This window comes from Apis mellifera, linkage group LG5, assembly GCF_003254395.2.
Source record: "Apis mellifera strain DH4 linkage group LG5, Amel_HAv3.1, whole genome shotgun sequence".
NCBI lineage: Eukaryota > Metazoa > Arthropoda > Insecta > Hymenoptera > Apidae > Apis > Apis mellifera.
This window is the reverse complement of record NC_037642.1, coordinates 3376419-3397700: the sequence shown is the minus strand read 5'-3', so window position 1 is coordinate 3397700 and position 21282 is coordinate 3376419. Positions and strand designations below refer to the sequence as shown.

At 46.2% G+C, this 21282-nt stretch overlaps 1 protein-coding gene across 1 annotated transcript in view; it reads right to left on the bottom strand.

Annotated features, from left to right (window-relative positions):
• Positions 1-10902, bottom strand: part of LOC102656027 — a 46949-nt gene extending 36047 nt beyond the window's left edge. Inside the window, exon 1 of the mRNA XM_026440825.1 lies at positions 10773-10902. The gene's annotated coding sequence lies outside the window, so the exon portion shown is untranslated. The remainder of the gene's footprint in view (positions 1-10772) is intronic.
• Between the last annotated feature and the right edge of the window lie 10380 nt (positions 10903-21282).

Sequence of the window (21282 nt, the reverse complement as noted above, 5' to 3'; positions counted from 1 at the left end):
TATCTGCCTCTCTCTTTCCACGAGACGCGCGATGGAGACGCGTTGGATTCAACGTGTTGGAAGAAACGGGCACGAGAGAGGCAAGAGAGGACACCGCTGTGATCGGTTGCCGATGAGAGAGATCATCGGAACGACCGATTCCTCGATGAATCGCATTGATCCCGTTCTCATAAGGGGACGGCGACGCTTCTGTCGACGCAACTTGATAGAGAATCGTGGAAACTCGAGGCATTAATAAACCATCCACGGTCGTTAACCGGTCGATTTATCCGTATTTGTCGTAATTATTCATTTTCTCAGAGCAGCTAACTAAATTTCGACCGGGCCCGAAATCGATAATATACAAATAAGCTCGTTCGATGTTTTCCGGATCCGGTATTATAAAACGAAAACCTTCTCGACCTGAAGCCTCGATCGTGCACAATCCGGGGAATGATCGATATCGTCTATTAAAGGAGCATCCAATTAACGCGGTCTTCGTTAAAACTATTCGACCACGGAATAAAAAAAAACCCGCATTCGTTTTTAAACCTCAACCTTGACTTTCTTTCGACCGTGTCTAAATATTCGGAAAAGAAGAAGAAGAAGAAGAAAAAAAAAATACCAGGAAGCGGACGAATAGTTTAATCGCTCGATTCCTTTGCGCGCACCGGAACGAGTGCAGTGCATCTTCGCGACGAGACACTCGGCTCTTCCCCTCTCTCTTTCCAAAGGGCAAGCCGGGACAAAGAGGAAAATATCAAACCGTAACATCCTCTTGCGGCACGAGGAACCGATGAACATCTCCGTTCTCCACCCTCCCGCGTGGAAAACTTGCCGCATAATGCCGACAACGGCGCCCGTCGTCGCCCGCCCCCACCCCTCCACCCCGACCCCGCTAGTCGTCACCTGAGCATAGACGCGCGGGACGCGCTTAACCATTGAGCCGGGAGGGGAAAAAAAAAGGAAAAAAAGAAAAAAAGAAGCGGCAGCTCGAAGAAGAAGCGCGAGGGAAGCGGAAAAGGAGGCTGGCAAAGGGGGCAAAGGCGGCGAGGAAAGGAGGGAGGGAGAGAGAGAGAAGCGGAGAAGAAGAAAGAAAGTGGCGGATCTGGAGCGCGAAGTGCGAGAAATTTTCGCGCGAGTCGCGTTTACCGTCACTTCAATAGACACCGCGGATATATACTACAGAAAGGGGGAGGAGGATGGAGGGGGATGGGGGACCCGGTGTACTTTCGTCGCCCGGAGGATCGAGAAAGTTTTGTCCCCCGGGTACGGGCGCCGAGGCGTTGACACGGGTTGGGCGACACGGACGACAGTTGCACGGCCGCGCTTAGAAACCCGTACACATTGTAAGGCTTTCTTAATGACGGAAGAAATTCTATCATACACACATCCGTTTAGGACGGATGCCTCGGTTGCAGAGGGAGCGTTTTGTCTCCGGGGATGTGTACCTAAGGATCGGGAGAGCGTAGGCGCCGCTCGCTCGGGGGTAGGGGAGCATCATTAACGGGGCCCCCGACGACGTGTCATTGGCGTTGAACTTCGCCAGTTTGCGCGCGGAAAGAGCTTCGGCGACCGGGGAGGGGCATTTGCCCAACGATCGACTTTTGAGGGCCGATTCTGTAAAGCATCGGTCGGGGATCGAAATTTCCAGGGGCTACATTCAAAAGGGAAACGACTTTGGTCGTTCGACAGTTTTTTCTTTTTTTTTCCTCTCCCTCTCTTTCTCTTCTTCTTTTCGGGTTCGTTACATTGTGATAGATTGTATTTGATAGAGAAAACAAACAAATGTCGGGATAATGGACATCGTTTAACGACGGGGTGGATTTTAGGTATTAAGAAGCGTGTATAATATAAATCGATAATCGTTCGATCAAAATTGGAAAATTTATGGGATAATGGAAGAATTGCCCGTAAGAGGAGAAGAAGAAATTTGTTGAAAAATTTGTTTCTTCATTTTCTTCACCCCTACGGTACACACGGTCCTTCTCCAACGAGAATAGATTCGTGATGGAAGAAGAGATGGAACCTCAAAGGGACGCTTCTCTCGTGAAAAACACGTGAGAAGAGGTGCGCGCGAGGACGGTGTAGGCGGTGTAGGCGTCAAAATACGGTACGCGGCGAATCGCGAAGCTACCGAATCCACCGAAAAGAGGGCAGAGCTGACCGGTGGACTAGTATACGTAAAATCATCCACCGTCATCGATTCCCTCCCGGCGTCCACCCTTTTGTAGGTGGACGAAACGCGGGGGAGGGGCTGGGTGGGTCGGCGGGAGGATGGACAGGGGGGTTGTAGTGGGTGGCGGAGGGTGTCGGTTTTCCGGCCGTCGGCCCTCGGGTGCACCAGCCGCCCGTCCCCCCCCCCGCCGTCGGTTGCACCCCCTGACTCGTAGTTGCACCCTTCACCTCCCGGGCTTCTCTCGCCACCCCGAGGTCATCAAACACCCGACGTCAGCCTGGGCAGAGGCGGATGGGCTTCGAACCGGCCATTTTTTGTCTGGCCAGTCAGTGAGTCCCAGGGATCAGTGAATGTGCGCGCGGGGGAGGGGAGGTAGGGTGTAGGTGGTGTAGGGTAGTCGTCGGGGGGCTACACGGGCACAGAGAGATAGAGGGTAGTAGATGCAGCAGGGGTGAGTGCAGCAACCATCGATCAGCCTCGAGGCTGGACCGCGCAATGATTTTTACCCCTTTGTCCCACCCCATCCCCCGGTTGCCCCACGGGCCACGTTGGCTATAGCGAGACGCATACAACACACACTGGTCCATGCTCGATACGCGGCCACGTGTATGTGACGGCTTCGTGTGCGGCTTCGTATGCGCCGGTGCATACGTGCCGCATGCACATACGTGTCACGTATGCAACGCACCAATACACGCGCCCCTTGTCGGGCCACGTACGCCAACCACATGCACACGGTGCATCTATAACTTTTTCTCGTCGTCCTCCCTCTCTCTCACCTTCGTCCTCTCTCCGTCTCTCTCTCTCTCTCTGTTCGTACACCGTTCGCCGTTCTCTCCGATCTCTCCTTCTCCCTTCCTCCTTTCTCCTCCGTCCCTTTTTCCCTCGACCTCCTCCTCTCCTCCGCTTTTCTCTCTTTCGCCCTCTTCACCATCCGAGCCGGCTCTCTCCGCCGCTCTCTCTTTCTCTGCCTCGCTCTCCCGCGAGTTCTGGTACCACGGAAACGCGGCTCCTCTTTCTCTTTCTCGTTCGAAACCTGCCAGAGGCCGCCTGGCCACGCCCTCCACCCCCGACGCAGCCCCCTCATCCACCTCCTGCCCTCCGTCCGTCACGAACCATCCTCGCCCATCCACCCCCTTTTCCTCCACCTGCCTTTCTACTACTACTACTACCACGCAGCATCCGTGCAGCAGCCTGGCCGGACTGGTCAGCGCGCTTTTTTGCATTATCTCGTTTTTGCAAAAATATGCGGACGCTAATCCGCCGGGCTAATTCGTCCTCTCCTAGCCTCCGAAACCTCCTCCCTCGTCGTCCCTCCTTTCGACGCACCCCCGTGGATATCTCGCGCCACGCGGCAACCCTACTATCATCCACCCCGTTACTTTCCTCCTCCCTGTCCTTGAGCGTGTTGGTATTCTCTCGTTAGAATACCGGTCTAGGATAAATCCATGCCACTCTTCAAAGCTTTGAGGATGGTCGAGCGTGATCGAGGATGATGCGCGGCACGAGTGTGTTTCACCGGAGATCGCTTGTACCGCGCCGCGATTTTTCTTCTCTCTCTCTCTGTCTCTCCCCTCCATCCTCTCTCTCTGTTCGCGCTGCGAGCGGGAAACTCGGGGAAACGCGGAATTCGATTTTCCATTTCGAAGGGAGGAGATTAAGTTCGTGAAAAATAATGGGTTCGTATGTCGCTAATGCATCGCCGGAACGCGATTCTCTTTTGACGGAGGGCCGGTTTTTGTGTTCGTTTCTTTGCCCGACCCTTGAACGTTCGCGCTTTATCTATATAATGGTTCATCGAGTAAATCGCGATTAATTTTCTCCTACCTTTAACGTCTTCTCTTTTCTCCCTTTCTCTCTTTATTTCTCTCTCCTCCTTCTTTTTTTCCTTTCTTTTTTTTTTGCATTCTTTCTCTCTCTCTCTCTCTCTCTCCTCGTCAGCCGCACCCCGCTCGCACCACCCCCGTCTCTTTTACATATATAAAATCGTCCAGCGTCGCATCGGCTAGGAAGCACGGGGGAGGAGGATACGTTGAATTTTTTAAACGAAGCCGACGTACCGGATTTTTTATGCACATTATGCGTGCATGTAACGTGCCACTGTGTGCGCTTCAAGCATCCGCTATCCGTTATTTTTTTATTAATTTCAGGAAAATATGCGCTCGCCAGCGCGTCGAGTTAATTTGTCTGCCGTCGTCATACAGCCGCGTCCACCATCTCCGCGTCCATTCCTCTCCCTCTCTCTCCCTCTCTTTTTTACCTCGTTTGCTCGCCCTGTCTTTCAGAATATTTGATTTCCGTTGAAAAGATTGTAGCCGCTCGTTTCCCCCTGTCCGCCGTTTAATATTCCCCAGAAAATGACGTTTTACGCGATAACCGCCTTTTTATTCTCGTTTATATACAATATATATATATATATATATATATATATATATATATATATATATATATATGTATATAAAACCCGAAACGTTCGATAATCGGATAACAAAGGATAATTACGAAAATTTTTTTTTATCACCGCCAAGACATTCGCGGGACATCCTCGTGTCCCCGAATCGATACTCCGTGTTTTGCCGTGTATCCACCTTTTGATCCTATATATCCAAAGAGAAAAAGGGAGATAGAGGGAGAGAGAGAGAGATATAAAAAACGCGTACACACGCGCAAAAAGAGAGAGAGAAAGAGAAAAAAATCGCTGTTACCGCGCCAACGAAATATCAAACGTTTCTGGAATTACATCATCGGACCGTCTCCCATTAATCCTTGCTGTGTGTTGCGCCGCGTCCATTGTCCCGGCGTGCAAACAACATATCATCCGTGTTTCAGCAAACGAAAGAACCGGGGAACGCGCGCTAGTCAGACATAACAAGTATTAATTAAAAACCAGCGCCGCCCAGGAAACAAGGCATTAATGTCGACAGCGACCGTGCAAAAGTGATATCCGTTTCGCTCATTTCTGCCGTGCCGTGTTGTAGATCCACGGATGGTGGTGGTCCACGGATTACATCTCCCCAAGGACAGCCAGTAATCCATTAATATCCGGCCGGTCCAGTGTCATCGGCGTTGTTCCGTAGACGCCGTTGTCTCTCAGATGCCAAAAAGGGGCGTCAACCCCCCCCATTTTCTACTTTTTCTCCCCTTTCTCAGGGCCAAATTTGCGCCCATATAATTCGGCTAATAATGATAATAATCGGCAAAGGCTCGATCCCGGGGCACGAAATGATTTTTCATCGCCACTCTCGAATTCTCTCTTCGTCCTCCTTCGTCCACGTAATCCCAACCCTCTCTCACGTACACTCACGCACACGCGTTGTCACGCCGCCTCCCCGGTGTAACTCCCTCTCCCCTTCCTCCCCGTCTCATTCTCTCTCTCTCTCTCCCTCTCTTTTTTCACCACGTTTTCCTCTCGTCTTTCCTATCCGTCCTTCTACTCCTCTCCCCATTCTCTCTGTCTTTCTCTCTTGCCCTCGGCTCGTTTCGGTCCCTGCCGACGACAACCGCGAAAAAGAGGGACGACGGATAGAAAAGGGAGGGAGAGAGAGAAAGAGAGAGGAGGAGGAGAACGAGGATGAGATTGGCGGTGGAAAGATGAAGCGAGGCAGGGTAGGTAAAAAGGAGAGGAGGGAGAGGGGAATGGATCGGTGAAAAATACGCGGCAACGTGACATCTGCCACTCTTTCACTTGGCCGGCTTGGGCCGCGAATCGCGATCGCGGAAAGAGATTATTTTATGCAGGAAGCTCGGCCGAGCGTGGCCCGTGCATTATGCAGAATTCACGGCGGCATTTCTGGATGGTAGTAGGACGATGGAAGGTAGAAATATTCCTGGCTGCCGCTCTCCGCCAACCTCCGCTCTCTCTCCCTCTCGCTTCGTCCAACCTTACTCCACGCGCGTGTGCGCGCCTCTCGCTCCTCGTGCAAGCGTGCGCGTGCGCTCGCCCCTCTTCCTCTTCCTCTTCTAATTGTGTGCGTGTAGATATAGATATAGATAAAAAAAAAAAAGAAAAAAAAGAGGCAGAGCACGTACCTGTGCACGTGTACGTGTATTATGTGTGTGTGTGTAGAGAGAAGAGAATATTCGGGCGAGGCGAGCCGCGGTTCGGTGCGTGCGGATACGCGGCGAGGCTCGTCGAAAAAAGTCTGGGCCGGACACGCATCAGTGGACGCGAAATCACGGGAAGAATGAGCGGCAACGCGGCCTCCCTTTTCGCGGGAAAATGCGTTAAATCTCCGAGCACCGAGCCGTTTTTTCGCCGTTTCTTTCCTCATGAGAAGGCTACAATATTCCGACCAATCCCCCTCCCCCCCCCCCCAGCAGGAGTCAACGGACCGTGCCACCACGTTTAAACGGTGTTCCTTAATTATGGAGAACGCGCTCCTGTCGAATCCTCTCGGCGAACGATCGACGCGGCGATGAAGAGGGAGGAGGATCCTCGAGTTGCAGAGAGAGAGAAAGAGAGAGAGAGATTCGTCCAAGATTAATCGCCATTTTCACGGAAGATATTCGACGTTGGCGTAATACAACCCGGTCGAGGGGGAGGGGGAGAAGGGGGGTTGGGGTTTCGATCGGCGGGGCGACCTTTCGCGTTTTCTTCGTTTTTCCGCGATTGTTAGCTGCGCACGTCGGCCTCGCGACTCGATTATCGGATTCTCCGATTATCGACATCCACGATGAGGATTTATGGGATTCGATCAATATCCTTGATATTCAGCTACGCTGTTTCCCTCCAATTCGTTACGCCCGACGCCGGTTACCTTTGCGTAACCGTCGTCTTTCTTTTAGAATGCATTTATGGTTTGACGATTTTTATATACCTATGGATGTGTTATTCCATCCAGAGGGAGCAATACGTGGCTTTTATTTTCCCCCTTTTCGCCTTGTTTTCCTTTTTCCCTTCCTTCCTTCTTCTTTTTCTTTTTTTTCTCTCTCTTTCTTTTTCTCGTCGTTTCGAAACGCTTTACGCGAATCCGCGAACGGTATTAATTTTATCTTCCTCCTTTTATCGATTCGATGTTGTGCTTTTTTTTTTATTTAAAACGAGTTATTAGGTTTCGATTGGTTAATTAATGTAGCTTATTTCTCCTCTTCCTCGGCGGAAATATACGGCGGTCTATTGAATAAATCAGACGGCAAACGTGCGTGGTAGAAAGATAGAATAAATAAATAGACACTTTTGTCTTGGAGCGTTCATTACTGAATTACGAGGATGATAAATGTCAAGCCGAACGATGAAGCTCGTTTAAATATTTCAGATTCAGTGTTAATCGATGATGTAAGGAATAAATTTTTCCGCTTTCCATTGTATTTAGGCATCCCTGTATTCTTCAACTATTCACCGAACAACGAGATAAGTGAAAAATTAAATCAATTATAAGATTCTTCAATTTTGAAATATTCTTTTTTAAGGAAAAACACTAATTGAATTCTCTCGCCAGATTTCTAAAAAACCTGATCGTAATTATCGAAAGGAAATTTTATCCATTCTGTTCGTTTCGAGACGAACTATAATTTTGCCTTTATTTTCTTTTTTTTTTTTTTTTTTTAAATATTAAATCGCATCGTCTAGCCACGCCTTATCGCGGAACAAACGGTTCGAGCGTATATGTCAAACGAATGGAAAACAACGAACGCCATTGAACAACGAGAAGCCATCACGATTCGAAGAACCGCGCGTTCTGACCATTCGATAGCGATGTCCTCGAAAGCTCCTCCAGCCGGAGAACAACGTTCGCAGCTCGCCACGTGAAATATGAACGAGCACTTGACGACGGATTCGATTTGCAAACGCGACAAAAGCTCTCTCTCTCTCCCTCCCTCCCTCTCTTCTCGCTCTCTTTTTTCTTTTTTTTTTTTTTTCGCCCGCCATAACGAAGAGAGAGGAGACTTCCTGCGATGTGGCGCGAGCGAACAGCGCTGCAACGGCCCCTCCTCGCATGTAAAATTCACGACTCGATTCCGGATCCGGCCGTGAGGACGCGCGTCGATCGTTCGCCGATCGAAACAAATGGAAAGAATCTGTTTGACCGCGTCTGTTCTGCGTCGACGGGCTAAAAAAAAAAAAAAGAAAGAAAAAAATATATCGCGAGAAATTAGGTGACAGATCTGTTCCGGGATACGCATTATCTATTCCGTTTTAACCCTTTCGTAGGCGAGCAAGAATTTTTCATGATCGTGAATTCGTGGACAACTGTGGATCATTTGCAATTTGGTTCATGATTATATTTTCTTTATTTCGAGAGAGGATAAATTTTACTGTTGTCGCGCGATAACGATGATGCATAAACGTTTAAAAGATTTATGGATACGAAATTTTTCTTGTAATCGCAAACTTGGTATACGATTAACCGATAATTATTTCTTCCATTTTATTCTCACGCGCGAAGAAATATTTGATATTTATTTTTCTTTTTTTTTCTTTGGAAAATATTGACGATGCTTTTTTCTATCGCTGAAAACTTCTTTTATTAAAAAATAGAAGAAATAAAGGATGATAGATTTGCAAATATATAAATAAGAGATTTCTCGAAATATCGAGCAAAGAAATTTAGATAAATTTTTTGTAATAAGGTAAGTGAACGTTGTAATCTACGTTATCGAGCAATTTTACAAATGTATGAATATAGACACGTCTACCATTGTTTCCTCATTTCCCATTAATTGATTGTGATCGATAAAATCAGTATTTTTTTTTTTTTTTTTTGTTTCATTCGTATCGTTTAATTACAAAAGAAAGACATTTAATTTCAAACTTCACCAAGTATTATTACAAATTTTTATTGGAAAGTTAAATATCTCAAAAAGTTAAAAAAAAAAAAATGAAAAATATCCAAATATCGCATTTGATCAAACGTATCAGTTTAAATATTCAACAACAAATGAGAAATTTCCACAAACATTATTTACTTCGTGTCAAAAATTTTTTATCCACTTCTGTATAAAATTAATCAAAGATATCAAACCTATTCGATATACCTACGAAAAAAATAAAGTCGTAAGACTCTTTCCTAATTACTTTTCCCAAATTTGCATACAAGAAAATTTCATCTTCTTTGATCGTTTCAATATTTTTATTCTCCACGTCACACTCGATACTCGACGTACTCCAACAACAAAACAAAATTAAACGGTCGACATTATTCCATAAAATTTTCATCCTTTCACCTAATCTAATATTATAAAAAAAAAAGCACAAAAATCATTTCTCACTTCCAATAATCTCTTCCCTGTGAAAGGATGTTTCCGTGAACATCTTGTGATACATTTTCTCAATAAAACCTTCGTCCAAATGCGAACATCCTTCGGTATAATCATTATACACGACACCTGTTATATTATAGTTTCGAACGAAGGAGAGGAACCCGTCGTGGACCCTAAACAGGGGGGGAGCTGGCTCTCCTACGGGGTGTTTAACGGGAATTCTCGCGTGGCAGCCACGTGCCAAATGGTCCAATTTGATGGACGACAGTTGCGTTCTCCAATTAAAAATTATAACAGTTTTTTTCCCTCATTTCGTTTCTCCTCTCGCCGCGGATAACGCAATTAGGAGCGCGCCTTCGAGTGTGCGCCAAGAGGGCGGACCGTTCTCTCCGCATCCGCCCGATGCTTTTGATATGCACGCTCGGAAGGGTTTTCGGGAAACAGCTTTTTTCCTTCCCTCCTTCTCCTTCCTTCTCCCTCCCTCCCGCTCTTACCTAACTCCCTCTTTCTTTCTCTCTCGCACTCCACTCGCGCTCGTTCGAAGCTTTCTTTTTTTAACGCGGCAGGCGGCAAGCGCCCCGATGGAAACTGTCAGTCACAAATGCGAGACCTGGCGAAACCGCATTGGCAGAAGTCGGGTTTTTTAATTGGCGAGACGCGGCAGAGGAAACGCGTAAGTAAACGGTCGAAAGCCAGCCATCCCCGGGTTTCCTTGTACTTTTATTAATCTCGCTCGCCGCGTTGAATAAAGCGCGGCGGAAAAAAGAAGAAAAAAGTTCCTCCACCAACCTAGTTTCGTGTAATTTGTGGTTAATAAGTAAGGTCTCCCCCGCCCCCCTCCTCTTTCTCGTATTCAGAAAGGAGTAACCGGCTTTCTAAGCTCTGTTAACCGACCCGAAGAATCAGAAGCGCGGAAGTGTATTTCACTTCTCTCGTTTCCCTCTCTCCACCCTTCTTCGTCGAGTTCTTCCGTTCATTCGCGCCACGGTAAATTCGCGGACGGTCGATCATCCCTCCACGACGAGCTTTATATATAATTTCTCCTTTCTTTGGCATTAAACGAAGATCACATCGAATATGAGAGAGAGAGAGAGAGAGAGAGAAAGAGTGACGCTTCGTGTTTCTTTCCACGAGAGATGCTTCTTTTCCTCACGGAAAGAGAAGGACACGAATAGGAAACAACTAGATTTGCAATTTCCTCGGATTGGCATGAAGAATCCATCCGGAGTTCCGCGAGTTTGATGGGATCTCCGGCCTTAAACCCTCCTCCCTCCCTTCCCTCGCCCGCTCTTTTGTACGCCACTCTCTATCGTAATTACTGAAAATTGCATTGGCGTTGAATTATATCGAAAAAGAGAGAATTCAGGGCTAATCGAGTTACACGATGAAAACCACTGGTGGTCAGCTAGCTTACCGCCGGGGGTTTAGGATACCGGTGCATTGCCTGGGCCACGAAAGGGTTGAAATAAATCGCGATGCTGCGTTCGAGGTAACTTCCCTCGCGGCCGGGGATTATTTTATCCCTTGGATTACTCCAACTACTTCCCCTCCTTTTTTTTTGCTTACTCGAGTCGCATTCTATAAGAGAGAAATTAAACGGTTTAATCGGTGATAAGTGAAAATCGATCATCTCGATCAAGAAAATTATGGCAGAAGTTGATTCTCCTTTTATCATAAAATTTGTATCTACTATCAATCGTGATACAAAGAATACCAATTTTTCTCTATCTATATAAATATCGTAAAGGAGGGGATAAGAAAAATATCAGGATATTCACGAAGTTCACGATCGAAGGAATATAGGAAAAAGAGAAGGGAAAAGGGAAGATATATATTCGCGAATGGTGGATCGTTGATGTAGGTGCATGTGTTTGAAAACGAAGCCGTGACTTCTCGATTGGCATCATTGACGCCTGACGCTGGACAGAGGAGCGTGTCACGAGAACCGGAAGTTAGCTCGCAGCTACTAAAGCTCGGCACAAAAGTTTATGAGTTGTACACAGGATGGGGTTGAGTGGGTGGTGGTCGGAAGGACGGCAAAAGGGGGTAGTTGGGTAATGTGGCGGTTCACGGGGGGTGAGCAGGATGGAGGGGAGTGAGGAGGATTTGAGCCGATGGCTCGAGCGTGGAGGCGAGGAAGGAGAGCGGAGGAAGGGAAAGCGGTAGCAGCAACAGCAGCAACATTCGAGGAGGAAGATAGACGCATGCGAGCTTTGATGTACGAGCTTGCGCCGCGAAAAAGAGGGAGGGGACGAGAGGGAACGAGGAGGCAAGAAAGAGAGACAAAATTTTCGCCGGCAAGGGGATGAAATACGATTTTATTTGCCGCCGGGGCTCCCAGGCTATCCTCCATGGGGTTGGCAGTCCAATTGTCCAGTCGACTACTGTCCAGTACTGTACGTCCGGGATAATGAATAAACTTACGTCTTTTTAGAGAGATAGGGACAGAGAGAGACAGAGAGGAGATAGAGAAAAAGAAATAGAGGAGACGAATAATTTTATAAAAGAGAACGAGAGAGAGAGAGAGAGAAGAGGGAACGATTATTAACATTTTCAACATGTCGTGTCCTTGTTTTTCTATCTTCTCTTTCCTTTTTTTTTTATTTTACTCTTCCGTGTTTATTTTTTTTTTCTCTCTCTCATACAGATGATAACCAGATACGTGAACGTGTCATGATATTCGCGAGCACGTAATGCGTTATAAATTTTATATTTGCCGGTGGCACAGGATTCTAGGGGAAACGCTTTTTGCAGGCCTGTGGAGGCGAGCGCGGCTGTGCAACCGCGATATATGATATGGAAGTACGTAAAACAAAATTCTGAAGAATAACACGGCAGGAATGCTGCAGGGAGATAAGTGAATCTCTGAAAATATTGAAACACCGATACGAGACCGCGTTGGTAATAATTTTTCGGAATTTGTGTATCTTTCTCCCCGGGATATTCACATGTAAGCCGACTCGGCTAATTTTTTTCTTTTTTTTTTTTCCCTCCCCCCCATATCGACGTTGCCATTACGAAAACACCGGTATCGATGCAACTTTGCCAGCTTTGTGATATTCGTATTCGTTAAATTGCCGATCCATCGTTTTATTCGGATTCTACTTTCTCGATTTCTTGAAAAATCAAACGAAACTACGATTAATTTCCATTTCACGAATCATTCGTATTCGAAATATTAGATTGATTTTTCTCTTCTTATTATTAATTAGTCGCACGTCCTCGTGCGTAACGATTTTCCGCTTCTTCTCGACCGATTCGACGGAGAAGCGTATTCGAATTTCGCGAGGAAGATTTTTTTCGCCCTCCTCCCCCTCATCGATCGCCTTTCAACCCTGCGATTTCCAATAATTTACACATCCTCTCGTCCGAAAATCAGCGAGAGAAAGAGCGCGAGGCAACTTGCGAACAGAGAGAGGGAGAGGAGGGGGAAGGTAAAGGGTAGGGGAGGTCTCGTCCATTTCCGGCGGGATTGCTTGTTTACGGCCACACGTCTCGCGCGATATTACTCCAAGGCGCGTCCGTCACTTTACGTGGAAATTCGCATTAACCCCCGAGGGTCTTTGTCGAAATAAAAAGTGCAACGTGGAAAAAAAGGCGGAAGAAGAAGAAAAAAAGGAGGCGAGTCTGGTGGGAGAGAGAGAGAGAGAGAGAAAATTGGCAACGAGGAGGAGAAACAGGCTGAGGTAGAAGGAGGAACAGAGAGAGAGGAGAAAGAAGCGGCGTATATATGGGAAAGGCAATGCTGCCCGTCCAGGGCGCATGCACCGATTTTCCCACGTCTCTCTCCAACCTTCCTCCTCCAACCTCCTCCTTCCACAATCATAATCTCTCCGTCCCTCCCTGACGGGCCTCCCTTTTTTTTCTCTCTATCGCTCCAGTACAGTACAACCGTCACTGAGATTTATCCGGCGATGCGAGATCGCGAAACGCGAGGGTTGCACGCGTGCAGGTGCATGTGGGATGCACATGCACCGTGGTAACCGGCCGGCTGTGCGTGTACGTGTACGTACGTACGTATATGCATGCACGCGGAGGGAGGGAAATGGGGAGAGGGTGGCGAGCGTGTGTCCGGCGAGCGTGGAACAGGGAAGGATAGAGGGTCGAATAGGCTCGTTGGAGGAAGGGAAGAGAGAGAGAGAGAAGGCCGATCGGGGGTGCGAGCGGGACAGCTTCCAGTCCGTTTCTCTCGAGCTCTCTGGAAGGGTGAGTCGAGCGAGGAGAGAAGGACCAGAGGTAGGACCGGAGCTAGGCGGAGGAGGAGGTGGAGAAGGACGATAACGGAGAGGAGAAACAGGAGGGAATAGAATGAGATGTGCAGAGATAGAGAGAGGCCCGTACGAACGAGCGAATACCGGCACTGGCGGTCGGGAATGGAGAGAGGTCGAAGAGGAGAGAACTAGGGAGCGATAGAGAGAGAAAGAGGAGATGCAGAGAGGGTGCGCGAGGGAGGGAGAAGGTTGATTCGGAGGCAGGTCGAAGCGAGACGGGGACGTGGCGCGAAAGGAGACGGAGAGCCCCGTGCAGGCGGCAGTGCGTCGAACGAGGAGAGGCAGGAGCTGACCGAAAAAAAAAAAAAAAAAAGGGAAAAAAGGAAAAAGGACGGACGCTTCAATTCATTGATCGGCCGACGGTCGGTCCGAGCGGCGACGCGCGGGGTAAAATAAAAAACGCGGCTAGGCTAGCGGGGAGGGGGGGTGTGCTGCTGCTGCTGCCAGTGGCACAGGTGGAGGTGGAGGACAAGCCGAAGGGCGTTGCGAAAAATCTCCGCGCAAAAAGTGCGCACGTCACCCGCCGCCCCTCGTCCTCGCCGCGTTCCAGAGGAGAGAGAGAGAGCACGGTCGGCGGACGGCAACTGACCAGGAGAGGGAGGGAGGCACGATGGTGGCTCTAGCTCACCTGGCGAGGGGGGGAAAAAGGCGAGGAATTTACGTACGACAGAAAATCAGCAAACTCGATCTAACGCGTACTCTCTTTTTCTGGACCACCGCGTATGTACGACCAGGTAGAGCAGCAGCAGGCTCTCTTCCTCGTCCTTTCTTTGTTTCTCGCAATTCCACACCTGTCAGCGCGCGCATCTATGAGCTGAGGGGGTTGAAAATCTTTTTTGATCTCGATAATCGAAATGCCAGATAGATGCATTAATAACGCGGATCCCGTTCTATATATATATACGATCCTCAGTCTTCTTCTTCCCCCTCTTTTATCCTCTTCTTCTTCTATCCCATCCCGCTCTTCTTCTGATAATCGCCTCCAATCTTCACGAACACGTTAATCACGATCGCGCTTCAATAAACAATGTTTAAACGAAACGTATCGACACTCGTCGCGGAATATTTTAACGATGATAAACGCGACACCGATAAACGCAATCCGCCATGGACTGCGAGTGGACGACTGTAACGACGTGTAGAATTATTATTCGGCGGAAAAATTCGGTTGACCCAGCTTGTTCAAAAATAATCGCGTGATTAATTCGCCGCGCGATACGAGATAAGTCACGCGCGGTCCACGAATATAATATTTTCGGTCGAATCTTTTCGTATCTTGGAAGATTTGATAAACTCGATTAAAAAAGAAAATCGTTTAGCTCATTTCACAACTTGTAAAATCCCTTGATCGATCCTCTTGATTGTACGAAACTGTAACTTCTATATACTTCTGTTCCAGAATAGAGAATAATTTTTCTATCTTCAATGAAAACTCACGTACAGATTTTTTCGATTCGTAGAATCCATCCAAAATCCTGAAGGATCGTTTGTTACGTGCCAAGGAAGAAGAAAGAGTGGGGGAAAGCAGATGATCTTTCGATCCAAGCAGCTGCCCCTTATGAGAGGGTTGAGATTCCCGAAAGGTGGAAAATGTCTTGGAGGAGGCCGAGAAACGCACAATATCCTATTTTTCGTTCCACTCGAGTGGTTAGCTCGCGGTCTAACCCCGGGGACATCTGTATTTTTGGGAAAGGCCTTTTTGCATTTCGGAGACAGATGCAAATGAAAGGGTTCTTCCAGGATGAAAGAATGCAAAGGAATCGCGGCTTTGCTCGGCTGGGCCCTTTTGCGAATTCTTTTCATCGGCAGCAACTCACGTTCTCCTCTCCGATGTGTATGATGCATCTGTCTCGCAAACAATATCCCGCGATTTCGCTCTCAAATTCACTCGTGATTCGCCGCGGTCATTGTGCTTTCGATCTTCTCTCTCTCTCTCCCTCCCTCCCTTTATTTCCCTCCTCCTTTCTCTCGCGGAATTTTATCTTGCACAGTTGCGGAGTGGTAACCCCTTCGCTACCCCCTTTCGCAATTCTTTCGGCTCATGAAAACCGAATGACTCGGGCGAAAACGTCCCGTGGAAGATCCTCGAGGTCCATGTCCTTCCTCCAGGATGGATGTACTTTGAGGGGTGATTTGACGTGCGCGAGGGGAGAAACGCGCACGTATGATATGGATACTTATGTTGCGAGTACAAGTTATATTTTCTCTCTTGAACGTTGGTTTACGTTTTGTTTAGAAAATTCTTTTATCGATTTTCGAAACGACTTTCGAAAGAGAATCGAAGAAATAATAATTCGAGAAGGATATTGAATTAAATTTTGGAAAATATAACACCATGAATGAGAAAATTATCTCTTCATGCAAAAGATCTTTGAAATTATCCGAATCGTTTTTACTAGAATGATGACGTTTTGTTACGTTTATATCGAATTTCTATTATTCCTCATCGATGAGACAACGTCGATTTTAAAGGAGAAGAAGAAATCACGATAATAGGTTCCAATAACTTTTACGAATCGTAGAAAAGTATACGCAACATAATGGACAAGAATAATTGACGCTTCGGAATTGAAGGGTGGGGTCAGGAAAAATACGAGTCGCGACATATTTATACAGACGTTTAAATATTCAGCAGACGCGGGAATGGAGGAAGTTGACACTGTTTGTACAGGAAATGAAATGTCACGTTGGCGGACGAGCGCAGTTATGCTCCTCCCCTCGGTAATTAATTATTTCTTTCAGGTAAACTTGATTATTCTAACACGTGCTTTCTTCGCTTTAAAAAAAAAGAAATAAAAAAAACTCGAAAATTAAATCCTCCCTCCCTTCCTGTATTGTCGACGAATTCCATAACGATGTTGCATTAAATTTTCATCCTTCGATTCTCGATAACAATTCTCGACAACAAAAGGCAACTGAAGGCGTTATAACTTCAAGATTATTAAATTATTCAAAAATATAAACAATTTTATCCTGTATTGCCTGTATTTCCGAAATATAATCTTATTTTAATTTATCAATCTCTCGATGAATATCTTTTTTCTCCTCGAAGAATATCTACTCGTTTATAATTTCATTATTAGAGATTACATTACATCTCGTTACAATTGTTATAAATAAACATAAAATAATAAAGCGATTAAAATTAAAATAACTTAAAACCGAAGAAAAAATATTAGCACGGATAACACGTGGATATTTTTCCACCGTTCCACACGTTTTACGACAAAATACAGAAATTATTTTGAAAAAGAAAAAAGAGAAAAGAGAAAAGAAAGAAAGAAAGAAAAAGAAAGAAGAAATAAGAAAACAGAGGCCGAATAATAATAATTTTAAAAAAGAAGAAAAAATATTAAACCAGTGACCAGTTATTTTTCTAATACGTTCCCATTCTATGCGAATTAATTTCATGCAATTGAACAAGAACGGTTTAATTGATCTCCCTCCCTCAAGGGGACGTGTTATTTTTTTCTTTTTTTTTTTTTTTCTTTTCCTCATCTTTCAAGTGCAAGGGCGATTCGCGTGCCCTGACAGATGCACGGAGATCGGGAATGGTGGAGCACCCTTAGTCAGGGGGGCGCGGAAGAACCATCAGGTAATAATAAGGATCCCAGCACACCATTCTTTGGCTAGCACGTGAATTTTACTCCGACCGTGACTTATTCAAATGTTTACCTATTCAAATGCCTCAATCTCCCCCCTCGATTCCTTTACTATCCTATATTTCATCATTGGTCGAATATTCGGAAAAATATTCACACATTTCGATATTGATTAATTAACAAATCCGTCCAAGAGAATTTTCATATTCAGATCTTCAGATTGCAAAATATTCCACCGTCGATCAATTTCTGGAGATCAACCTCGACGGAGAAGAAACAGAGATAGAGTCTCGCGAGTAAGTTCTCTCTCGAAATCTGTGCGCTGTGTATTTTCTGACGTTCGTATCGGCCGAATGGAAATCCTTATTACTTCGACGCGGGGAATCTCACTCGCTGTCTTGGGTTTAATTTCCGTTGAAAACAGAGGAGACAAAAGGTGAGCGTAACAACAAGCGAGCCTTGGAAAAAAACTGGGAAAGACAGTGGCATCCGAGCTTTCATTAGCGTGTCTACTTGGGAGATTAGTACGCTTTACCGCGTACTGCCTCTCTGTCTTTGTCTCCTTTCCTCTTTCCGCGTCTCTGTCGAGAAGAAAGGCATGCACTCAGCGGCCTGCAAGCTTTGAGGATGGACTCTCGGACTTTGCTTCGTCTCTCTATCGGGCAGGCGAGGGAGGAGGGGAGCAAAAGAAAAAAAGAAGGATCGGGAGAGCATTATTACGTAGTAGGTACACGAGATATTTTCGCGAGTCATCCACGGTCCACGTCCAAGTTAAACAACTTTCCAGATGTTTATGAACTCGATCGCGAGCACAGCCACGGGTAATAACGGAGAACGGGGGACGGGGTTGTTTGCACTTCCTTCGGAGATTTCAATTCCTCTTTCAAGTTACCACGCAGCAAAGGTACGTAAGAATCATTGTCGTGGAAACAGAGAAGTTACACACGATGACTATATATATACTGAGAAGATCAAACGACAATCTGTACACATTGTTCCTCGATATTCTTCGATTACATCCTCAAACGATATTTCAAATCATCGTCGATATAATTACATATAATAATTTCTTCGAATCGTAGGAAAAAATTTTTTTAAAATGCACTTTCGTTTGCAATTCGGAACGATCGTTTTCCTCGACGATTTCCTCCCGAAACGGAGGGGAGGAGCGGCGGGCCTCGGGCGTGAATTAGAGAATTGCGGTTGCACGCGATCATCGCGCTACGATGATAAATCTTCGCCTGGGCGAGGACTCACCTTAGGTGATCGGCACTCCTGCTAGACAGAAGGGGGGCCCTACGTCACCGTGAGCGGTGCAGCTGCCGGTACGTCATACTTTTTCTTTGTCTCAAAGGACCCTTCTCTTCAGTCGATCCTCTTTGGGGCACGGACGGGGGCCACGCGCCCGCGGCAGATGTTCCGTGACGCATGCCCCTTCATTCCTGCGTATTACGTACTTATACTTGGAGCTCGTTCGTGCAAGGCGCGTAACACGCGACCGAACCGACCGAACCGATCGATCGTCGCATATATGCACGATTCCCTTCACCGTGTGCTCGCGCGCACGCTTCGAAGAATGCGACCGAGCGCCGATTGAAGGAGGGCTCTCTCTCTTGACTCTTTGATAGATTGCACGCATGCCGAGCCAACCCTTTATACGTGCGCGATCCCGCGTTTTCTGGATGGTCAGTGACACGCCTGTTTTGCGGTTTCTCCCATTGCCCGTCGAGATATTTCAATTGATTGATATTCGAAATTCCAAAGGTGGTGGTGGTATTTTTGGAAAATTGGGCGAATATTTCGATGATAATTTTAACGAGATAAAATTAACGAGCGAGGGTGTATAATACACGATACGATAGATTTTGAGAGTTTAAGGGTAGATGGTATTTAAAAATTTCGCGCAGGATCGATGATCGGGAGGGTAAAAAAATAGAAGAAATTATTTTAAAGAATGGTTTAAAAATAAAGGCCAGGTTGGATAAGATATTTGAAAAGCTTTTTATTCGAGTAATATTTGATTTGTTACGATGGAACAGCTGTTATTCGAGATGTCAAATAAAATAGGGGTCATTGGCCTTCTAGCCTCATTTCCGTTTTGGAGGAGAAAGAAGATATTAGACGAAACGCGAAGCGGGATAGAATAGAGTTTTAAAATATTTGCGCCGTCATTATTTTTACTCCATTTCAAGATTTTTCGAAATTCAATTGTACATAAAAATAAGAAATTTTACCTTATTTAAGTAAAATATCGCATCGAATTTTCTATCGTGATTATATTTTTCTAATAATAAATACGAACGAGCAAGTTATTTCTCTCGAAAAATCGATGAAATCGAATAAAACATGACACGTAAGAGCAACGGTAGAAGAAAATAATTACAATCGCACAATAGGAGAGAGAGAGAGAGAGAGAGAGAGAGAGAGAGAGAGAGAATCACAATTAACGTGCGCGATCGATAATCGGAGCAAGGAAGCTCGAAAAAGGACACACTGGGGGTCGGGAAAAATTTCATTTTCAATAAAACTGAAGAAAAAAAAAAGGGGGGGAAGATAGTGTATTGTCATAATAATTTCAACTGTTATATACTGCTGTTTTTTTGTTGCGCAATAATATTCTATTTCGACGAGTTCGCGTGGTTGGGAACGCGTTTTACTCGAATCCTTTGACGGTGATTGAACGACGACTTTGAAATGGATGTCAACGCGCGCGGAAAAGTCTGGCTCGTCTCTCTCTCTCTCTCTCTCTCTCCTCGGATGTGAATGTTCTTTGTAAACAGCAGAAATCACGCACATGCTTTCTGGGCGTGCTGAGGACAAGTAAGTGTGCGTGCATATATATCTCCAGAAGCCGCCCAGCACGATAACACCCGTGCCGTTGTGATAAAGAACAATTTAACGGTCTTGTTAAAGATACGAAATACGCCTACTGCGATAAAAGTGAGTCGCAGGCGTGCTGCCATCGTTGAAACGTAATAATATCGCGATATTACGTGTCCCGTAAGAGAAATAATTAGATCTTACTTGTCCCAATTTTTTACAAGAGAAAATAACAATTACAACGATTTGAAACATGATAAACGATATTATTTTCTCTTTATAAACGCCTATGCCTCGTTTAAAAATATATATCACGATAAAAAGAATCGATCTTCGAAAGAATCCAAATCCAAAGTTTGGATCGCGATATTCGAAATAAATTCACAAACTTCGAACTTCATATTTCTAACTAAATAATTCAGAGAGCTCCAAATGCGATCAATTATCCCTACCATCCCCCTCCACGAACTTCCCAAACGTATCGAAGCGTTAAACGTCCGTTAAGGCGCGCGTGACTCTCCTCCTCGGCACTTGGCAAAGTTCTTCCACGACTTGCCCGTTTTTATTTCGTCGATAAAAAGCTCGCTCTCGAAACGGTCTCGTCACGGTCCACCGGAATGTCCACCGCCACCGTTCACGCGCCAATTCGTTTCCCCGATTCACGAAATAATTAATTATACGGAAGGATCGGGCGTTGAAAAACGGGTTTTCCATTAACGCAAACGGCGGCTTTGAGACGCGGCCGGGCAAAGTTGGTCGGAGATCTCGATCGATGCACGGGCATCCAACTTTCCAATCAATGGGAGGGCGAACCTGGCGGTGGTGGTGGAACCTGGTGGCGAGCGCGAGCGCGCGCGCTGCTCGCGAAATTAATTTCGCGAATTGAAAAGGTGACCCTTCAGACGCCAATACAATTAACCGTGAAACCCCGAACTTCATATTTTATACAGAGCGGCGACACCGGGCAAATTGAAAGAGACAATTTTTGCGGCGAGCACAATCGCGGCAAATGGATACCGCGAAAACGTAGCTCGGCCTCGATTCCGGTGAATTGACCGGCGCGGTCCCCCCTGCCTCCCCCCTCCACACACTCGTCGTCGTCGTCGTCGTCGTGCGCCAGTTGAAACAAAAATCGAGAGAGAGCTTGCCATTCGCTCGCGTATATTTTTTTCCCCCCTTTTTTTTCTTTTTTTTTTTTTTGTTTTTTTGAAAAGGGCACGAAAAGGCAAAT